This window comes from Triticum dicoccoides, chromosome 1B, assembly GCF_002162155.2.
Source record: "Triticum dicoccoides isolate Atlit2015 ecotype Zavitan chromosome 1B, WEW_v2.0, whole genome shotgun sequence".
Taxonomy (NCBI): Eukaryota; Viridiplantae; Streptophyta; class Magnoliopsida; order Poales; family Poaceae; genus Triticum; species Triticum dicoccoides.
The window spans coordinates 154,507,047-154,515,451 of record NC_041381.1 but is presented as its reverse complement, the minus strand read 5'-3'; positions in this window follow the sequence as shown (position 1 = coordinate 154,515,451).

The following is an 8,405-nucleotide window of genomic DNA, read 5'->3' as shown; positions in this document are numbered from 1 at the left end:
TGGAAGGAGGAAGGAGAAAGGAGGAGGGGGAGGGGGCGGTGGGAGGAGGGTTGCCGGCGGAGGGCATGGCCGGAGGAGGAGGGAGGAGGAAGGAGGGGCGGCCGGAGGAGGAGGGAGGAGGGCGCGGTGGGAGGAGGAGGGAGGGACTACCTCTGTTCCGGAGGAGCAGGAGCATCCGGCGACGGTGGTCGGGCGACGGCGGCGGCGGCGAACGACGGCGTGGGTGCGGGGGAGAGTGAATGAGAGGGAGAAAGAGTGAGAGGCTCAGCCGCGCGGGGACGATAAGTTAGGGTTAGTAGCAGCGCGGCTTGAAGAAAAGCGCTACTACTACGACGAGTAGTAGTAGCGCTGGACAGGAATACACACTGCAGCTAAGTGGGGCTAGCCATGTGCGCCCCAGTTCAAACTAGCACATTTTGCTATCATGCGCTACTGCTAAAAGGATTGCAGTATTTTCCTAGTAGTGGCCTTCCTCCTCCCCGATGCCACCCCATCACCTTGTTGTTTCATGATCTATAGGGTGTGTGTATGTGCTCATCACGAAGAGTAGTAGCCGAAGTTGGTCTCTAGGGCATGTAATCTTCCATGAATGATCTCATGTGATCCAGCGTCGAGTTTGAGATCGAAAGAAAAGAAACGACGTTCATGCGGCGAGGAGCCGTATGCGCGGCAAGGTGTTCGTCGCCGGAAAATCTTGTGTCCGGTGTGCTTGAGTTCATCAGGAGCTAGACTGAGAGCATCTCCAGCCACCCCCCCAACAGGCCCCCAGGTGAATTTTTAGCACCGGTGGCCGAAAATCAGCACAGTCGCGCCCCAGGATCTCGTTTAGCGCCGGTTTGGGCGAAATCCAGAGCCGGCGATTCTGCCCCGAACCCAAGCGACCGGGTGTCGCCTGGGCGCGCCGGCGGAAGCGAAAAGCGACCTGAGGCCGCTCTCTCGGCGACTAGAAGACTTTTTCCCGCCGTTTCCTCCCGCTCCCTAATACGTCTCCAACGTATCTATAATTTATGAAGCATTCATGCTATTTTATTATCTATTTTGAATGATTATGGGCTTTATTATACACTTTTATATTACTTTTGGGACTAACCTATTAACCGGAGGCCCAGCCCATATTGTTGTTTTCTTGCCTAGTTCAGTGTTTCGAAGAAAAGGAATATCAAACGGAGTCCAAACGGAATGAAACCTTCGGGAAACTTATTTTTGGAACAGAAGCAATCCAGGGAACTTGGAGTGCAAGCCAGGGAAGCTTTGAGGAGGCCACAAGATAGGGGGCGCGCCCACCCCCTGGGCGTGCCCTCCACTCTCGTGGGCCCCTCGAGGCTCCCCCGATCGACTTCTTTCGCCTATATATTCCCATATACCCTAAAACCATTGAACAACAAGATAGATCGGATTTCCGCCGCCGCAAGCCTATGTAGCCACCAAAAATCTCTCGGGAGCCCATTCCGGCACTCTGTCGGAGGGGGGATCCCTCACCGGTGGCCATCTTCATCATCCCGGCGCTCTCCATGACGAGGAGGGAGTAGTTCACCCTCGGGGCTTGAGGGTATGTACCAGTAGCTATGTGTTTGATCTCTCTCTCTCTCTCTCTCTCGTGTTCTCTCTATGGCACGATCTTGATGTATCGCGAGCTTTGCTATTATAGTTTTATCTTATGATGTTTTCTCCCCCTCTACTCTCTTGTAATGGATTGCGTTTTCCCTTTGAAGTTATCCTATCGGATTGAGTCTTTAAGGATTTGAGAACACTTGATGTATGTCTTGTCGTGTTTATCTGTGGTGACAATGGGATATCACCTGATCCACTTGATGTATATTTTGGTGATCAACTTGCGTGTTCTGCCCATGAACCTATGCATAGGGGTTGGCACACATTTTTGTCTTGACTCTTCGGTAGAAACTTTGGGGCACTCTTTGAAGTACTTTGTGTTGGTTGAATACATGAATCTGGGATTGTGTGATGCATATCATATAATCATGCCCACGGATACTTTAGGTGACAATGGAGTATCTAGGTGACATTAGGGTTTTGGTTGATTTGTGTCTTAAGGTGTTATTCTAGTATGAACTCTATGATAGATCGAACGGAAAGGATAGGTTCGTGTTATTTTACTACGGACTCTTGAATAGATCAAGCAGAAAGGATAACTTTGAGGTGGTTTCGTACCCTACCATAATCTCTTCGTTTGTTCTCCGCTCTTAGTGGCTTTGGAGTGACTCTTTGTTGCATGTTGAGGGATAGGTATATGGCCCAATTATGTTATTATTGTTGAGAGAACTTGCACTAGTGAAAGTATGAACCTTAGGCCTTGTTTCCTACCATTGCAATACTGTTTGTCCTCACTTTTACCACTTGTTACCTTGCTGCTTTTATATTTCCAGATTACAAAAACCTATATCTACCATCCATATTGCACTTGTGTCACCATCTCTTCGCCGAACTAGTGCACCTATACAATTTACCATTGTATTGGGTGTGTTGGGGACACAAGAGACTCTTTGTTATTTGGTTGCAGGGTTGCTTGAGAGAGACCATCTTCATCCTACGCCTCCTACGGATTGATAAACCTTAGGTCATCCACTTGAGGGAAATTTGCTACTATCCTACAAACCTCTGCACTTGGAGGCCCAACAACGTCTACAAGAAGAAGGTTGAGTAGAAGACATCAAGCTCTTTTCTGGCGCCATTGCCGGGGAGGTGAGTGCTTCAAGGTATATCTTTAGATCTTGAAATCAAATCTTTTTGTTTCTTGTTTTATCACTGGTTTAGTTTATAAAAGAAAATTTCAAAAAAAATGGAATTGAATTTGTCTCATACGCTTCATCTTTTTAATATCTTTCGTGAGTATGATGAAAAGGAAAATTATGCTCAAGTGCTAGAAGAAGAAGTCTATAAAATGCTTGATACTAAATCTTTGAATGATGAGCATGATTGCAATGTTGTTAGTATGAACTCTTTGAATATCCATAGTACTAATGATGATTGCACTAGTTATGATGAAAATATCTCTTATAAGCATGTCGATTTTTGTGGAGTAGATTGGGTTTGCAAGTACATACCAAATAGGGAAAATAGATATTGCAAGATGCATAAGTATTTAGAAACTAAAGGGTTGCAAGAAAGGTTTAATGTTAGTGCTAAAAATTTAAGATATCTTTACCGTACTTGTGAACTTTGCAATGAACATGGTCATTTAAATCTCCAATGCAAATTCTTTCATGATCGAATCGTGTCCAAAAATTGTGATGAATTGATTTCCCTAGCGCATCATAATGAACTTAGTTTGCTTTTGGGTTATGAAGAATTGAAACATGCAACTAAGCTTATTCCAGAATTTAATCTTGAGAATTTTCTTGATATTGATCTAGAGGAAATTTATACATATTGTGCGGTGAATTGCATTGAAAATCCTTATATTGCCAAATACCTAAAGAAAAGAAAGCAAATAGAAGAAGAAGAGAACACTAATTAAAGGGAAGAGACTTCCCAATATCCTCCTATTATTTCTTATGATGAATCAGGTAACGAGGAGGAGCTTTCTATTCAACCAATCTCATCTATAAGGAGCTCAAAGAAGAAGGTTGAACTCACACATAATGTGAAGAAGAAAAAAAAGGAGCAACAAAGGTAGAAATGTATCTCTCCCAAATGATGTTGCTCCTACTACTCATTGTGATGATGATAATTGCTATACTATTGGTGCTATCCATACTATTAATGATGAGAGTGATTATGCTTATGATATGTAAAGGCCCAAGATTGGGGAAGCTATGTTTGATGAGGATGAAATATTTGAGAATATATTTGCTGAAATTAATGTTTGTCCCAAGCTTGGGGATGCTATGTTTAATAAAGATGATATTTTTAGCCTCCCAAGTTTTGATATGCAAAGTTGTTATGATGATAGCATGCCTCTTACCTATGATGATTATATTGATGAAAGTGGGTTTGGAAGAGTGTCAACTTTAGGAAGTAGTGATCCCACTATTTTGGAGGATGTTTAAACTTATTGTGATGAATATGAAAGTGGATTTGGAAGAGTGTCAACTTTATTTAGTGATGATTCCACTATCTTGGAAGAGGTTTCAATCGATTATGATGAGAACGAAGTTGCTACTTATGATGATTATTGTGATGAAACTTATGCTATAAAATTAGTGATGATTATATTTATAAAACTTGTCATGATTATGATTACCCTTTTTCTGAACATTACTCTTTTAATGTGGAAACAATTTATAGTATTCAAGTCTCCTATGATACTCCCACTATTCCGAATAAGAATAATTTTGCTTATGTGGAGAGTAGTAAATTTTCTATGCTTGTAGATCATGGAAAGAATGCTTTAGGTGCTGGTTATATTGTTGAATTCATTCATGATGCTACTGAAAATTATTATTAGGAGGAACATACGCTTGTAGGAATTGCAACAATGTCAAGTTTCCTCTCTATGTGCTTAAAGTCTTGAAGTTATGCTTGTTTTACCTTCCTATGCTAGTTGATTATTGTTCCAATAAGTTGTTTGCTCACAAAATCCCTATGCATAGGAAGTGGGTTAGACATAAATGTGCTAGTCATATGCTTCATGATGCTCCCGTTATGTTTCAATTCTTATCTTTTATGTGAGCATCATTGTCATCATCATGCCTAGCTAGAAAGGCGTTAAAGAAAAGCGCTTGTTGGGGGACAACCCAATATTTACCTTTAATGTTTTTGTGTGTTCCCATGATTATGCTACTGTAGTAATCATGTTTTATAGCTTTTGTTTCAATAAAGTGCCAAGTAAGACCTTTAGGATAGCTTACGGTGATAGTTGTGTTGATCCTGCTGAAAATCAGAAACTTTTGCACCCAGTAAATTAGGTTTGATAATTCACAAAAACGTGCTTTTGATATGATTCTTTTTGCTCTGGATTGGTACACAAATTTCTTAGGACTTCCTCATTTGGTAGGATTTTTGTAGTTCTAGAAGTATATGTTTGATACAGATTACTACAGACTGTTCTATTTTTGACAGATTCTGTTTTCTATGTGTTGTTTGCTTATTTTGATGACTCTATGAGTAGTATCGGAGGGTATGAACCATAGAGAAGTTGGAATACAGTAGATATTACACCAATATTGTTGGAAATATGCCCTAGAGGCAATAATAAATTGATTATTATTATATTTCCTTGTTCATGATAATCGTTTATTATCCATGCTAGAATTGTATTGATAGGAAATTCAGATACATGTGTGGATACATAGACAACACCATGTCCCTAGTAAGCCTCTAGTTGACTAGCTCGTTAATCAATAGATGGTTACGGTTTCCTGACCATGGACATCGGATGTCGTTGATAACGGGATCACATCATTAGGCGAATGATGTGATGGACAAGACCCAATCCTAAGCCTAGCACAAGATCATGTAGTTCGTATGCTAAAGCTTTTCTAATGTCAAGTATCATTTCCTTAGACCATGAGATTGTGCAACTCCCGGATACCGTAGGAGTGCTTTGGGTGTGCCAAACGTCACAACGTAACTCGGTGGCTATAAAGGTACACTACGGGTATCTCTGAAAGTGTCTGTTGGGTTGGCACGAATCGAGATTGGGATTTTGTCACTCTGTGTAAACGGAGAGGTATCTCTGGGCCCACTCGGTAGGACATCATCATAATGTGCACAATGTGACCAAGGGGTTGATCACGGGATGATGTGTTACGGAACGAGTAAAGAGACTTGCCGGTAACAAGATTGAACAGGGTATCGGTATACCGACGATCGAATCTCGGGCAAGTACCATACCGCTAGACAATGGGAATTGTATACGGGATTGATTGAGTCCTTGACATCGTGGTTCATCCGATGAGATCATCGTGGAACATGTGGGAGCCAACATGGGTATCCAGATCCCGCTGTTGGTTATTGACCGGAGAACATCTCGGTCATGTCTGCATGTCTCCCGAACCCGTAGGGTCTACACACTTAAGGTTCGATGACGCTAGGGTTATAAAGGAAGTTTGTATGTGGTTACCGAATGTTGTTCGGAGTCCCGGATGAGATCCCGGACGTCACGAGGAGTTCCGGAATGGTCCGGAGGTAAAGATTTATATATAGGAAGTCCTGTTTCGGCCATCGGGACAAGTTTCGGGGTCATCGGTATTGTACCGGGACCACCGGAAGGGTCCCGGGGGCCCACCGGGTGGGGCCACCTGCCCCGGGGGGCCACATGGGCTGTAGGGGGTGCGCCTTGGCCTACATGGGCCAAGGGCACCAGCCCCAAGAGGCCCATGCGCCTAGGGAACCCTAGAGGGAAGAGTCCTCAAGGGGGAAGGCACCTCCGAGGTGCCTTGGGGAGGATGGACTCCTCCCCCCCCTCTTGGCCGCACCCCTTTCTTGGAGTAGGGGGCAAGGCTGCGCCTCCCCCCTCTCCCCTGCCCCTATATATAGTGGAGGGGAGGGAGGGCATCCATACCTGAGCCCTTGGCGCCTCCCTCCCTCCCGTGACACCTCCTCCTCTCCCGTAGGTGCTTGGCGAAGCCCTGCAGGATTGCCACGCTCCTCCATCACCACCACGCCGTTGTGCTGCTGCTGGATGGAGTCTTCCTCAACCTCTCCCTCTCTCCTTGCTGGATCAAGGCGTGGGAGACATCGTCGAGCTGTACGTGTGTTGAACGCGGAGGTGCTGTCCGTTCGGCACTAGATCATCGGTGATTTGAATCACGACGAGTACGACTCCATCAACCCCGTTCACTTGAACGCTTCCGCTTAGCGATCTACAAGGGTATGTAGATGCACTCTCCTTTCTACTCGTTGCTGGTCTCTCCATAGATAGATCTTGGTGATACGTAGGAAAATTTTTGAATTTCTGCTACGTTCCCCAACAGTGGCATCATGAGCTAGGTCTATTGCGTAGATTCTTTGCACGAGTAGAACACAAAGTAGTTGTGGGCGTCGATATTGTTCAATATGCTTGCCGTTACTAGTCTTATCTTGATTCGGCGGCATCGTGGGATGAAGCGGCCCGGACCAACCTTACACGTACGCTTACGTGAGACCGGTTCCACCGACAAACATGCACTAGTTGCATAAGGTGGCTGGCGGGTGTCTGTCACTCCCACTTTAGTCGGATCGGATTCGATGAAAAGGGTCCTTATGAAGGGTAAATAGCAATTGGCATATCACGTTGTGGTTCATGCGTAGGTAAGAAACGTTCTTGCTAGAAACCCATAGCAGCCACGTAAAACATGCAAACAACAATTAGAGGACGTCTAACTTGTTTTTGCAGGGTATGCTATGTGATGTGATATGGCCAAAAAGGATGTGATGAATGATATATGTGATGTATGAGATTGATCATGTTCTTGTAATAGGAATCACGACTTGCATGTCGATGAGTATGACAACCGGCAGGAGCCATAGGAGTTGTCTTTATTTATTTGTGACCTGCGTGTCAACTTAAACGTCATGTAATTACTTTACTTTATTGCTAACCGTTAGCCATAGTAGTAGAAGTAATAGTTGGCGAGGCAACTTCATGAAGACACGATGATGGAGATCATGATGATGGAGATCATGGTGTCATGCCGGTGACGACGATGATCATGGAGCCCCGAAGATGGAGATCAAAAGGAGCAAAGTGATGATGGCCATATCATGTCACTATTTGATTGCATGTGATGTTTATCATGTTTATACATCTTATTTGCTTAGAACGACGGTAGTAAATAAGATGATCCCTTACAACAATTTCAAGAAGTGTTCTCCCCTAACTGTGCACCGTTGCGACAGTTCGCTGTTTCAAAACATCACGTGATGATCGGGTGTTTTATTCAGACGTTCAAATACAACGGTTGTTGACGAGCCTAGCATGTACAGACATGGCCTCGGAACACATGCAAAACACTTAGGGTTAACTTGACGAGCCTAGCATGTACAGACATGGCCTCGGAACACGGAGACCGAAAGGTCGAACATGAGTCGTATAGAAGATACGATCAACATGAAGATGTTCACCGATGATGACTAGTCCGTCTCACGTGATGATCGGACACGGTCTAGTTTGACTCGGATCATGTAATCACTTAGATGACTAGAGGGATGTCTATCTAAGTGGGAGTTCATAAGATGAACTTAATTATCCTGAACATAGTCAAAAGGTTTTTGCAAATTATGTCGTAGCTCACGCTATAGTTCTACTGTTTAGATATGTTCCTAGAGAAAGTTTAGTTGAAAGTTGATAGTAGCAATTATGCGGACTAGGTCCGTAAACTGAGGATTGTCCTCATTGCTTCATAGAAGGCTTATGTCCTTAATGCACCGCTCAGTGTGCTGAACCCCAAACATCGTTTGTGGATGTTGCGAACATCTGACATACACGTTTTGATAACTACATGATAGTTCAGTTAAACGGTTTA